This window comes from Galeopterus variegatus, unplaced genomic scaffold, assembly GCF_000696425.1.
Source record: "Galeopterus variegatus unplaced genomic scaffold, G_variegatus-3.0.2 Scaffold7340, whole genome shotgun sequence".
Lineage (NCBI taxonomy): Eukaryota > Metazoa > Chordata > Mammalia > Dermoptera > Cynocephalidae > Galeopterus > Galeopterus variegatus.
Window position 1 is genome coordinate 16,056 of NW_007733451.1, and position 1,277 is coordinate 17,332.

Here is a 1,277-nt window from a genome sequence, read left to right on the forward strand (position 1 = left end):
CCTTCCTTCCTTCCTTCCTTCCTTCCTTCCTTCCTTCCTTCCTTCCTTCTCTCTCTATCTGTCTCTCTCTCTTTCTCTCTCTCTCTCTTTCTTTCTTTCTTTTCTTTCTCCTTTTTATTTCTATATATCTTTCTTTCCTCTTTTCTTAGCATCCAGTTATGATGCTAAGTTATGATGAGGGAGAACATGTTGTTTTTCTCTTTTTGTGTCTGGCTTATTTCACCTAACATAATTTTCTCCAGGCTCATCCATTGTTGTTGCAAATGACATAATTTCATTCTTTTTATGGCTGAGTAGCATTCCATTGTGTATATCTACCACATTTTCCTTAAACAGTCATCTGTTGATGGACATGTAGGTTGGTTCCATATTTTGTCTATTGTAAATAGAGCTGCGATGAACATAGGAGTGCAGGTATCCCTAGACAATTTTTAATAAAATATAATTTTTGATTAAAATGAATGAATGAAATATAAAATGACCCATGTCCTTCTGTGCATCTGTTGGTTCTTCTGTCTGTTTTCGTCTCTGTTATTGTACCCTCTGATGCTTTCTGAGATATGGGCAACCTAAATTGTATCCTCATTTAATACTCTCAAAAACATAAGATTACAACTCAGTGAATCAGAGTTTTTCCTTTCCTGTGCTCTTGAGTATGAATTTACGGGAATCTAAGCCACATACAAAGAAATTTTTCTTGATTTCCCCTCTAGGTCCAGTGATCCTGAAGCCTGCCATGGCAGACTAATATAAAGGGTATAAGAATAATAATATAAAGTCTGTAAGTAGACACATTTGATTTGTTGGAGTGAGCAAGACTGAAGCCATGCTGGGACCTACAGCAGCCTGGGCTGCGGAGGGTGGGGGGATTGCCTGGGCTGCGGATGGTGGGGGGATTTTAAGAAGGACAGTTTTTTTTCTCTCCACTCTTTCTTCCCATCCCTTGACTTTCTTTTCTCACTCCCTAAGTAGAAAAAAAAGGCTGAGAAGCTAATTAGTACTTTGCAAAGCTAACAGTTCTTTCTTTGGACTTGGAGAGTTTTGAGAAATGATCAAGGCCAAATGACTGAAGCTGACCTTGGACACCAGCCAAGTGCACCGGCCCAGGTCAAAATCGTGCAGAGTCCTGAGATAACAGCGAAGATGAAAACAGAAACCAAATGAAGCCTTGGCCAGTCCTTGTACCTGACCCATAGCAACGTACCCCTTGTAACTCACATCTCCTTCTCTCCTGCTTTTTATCTCTGAGATTCCATTCCCTCAAACCTTCCTTTAAA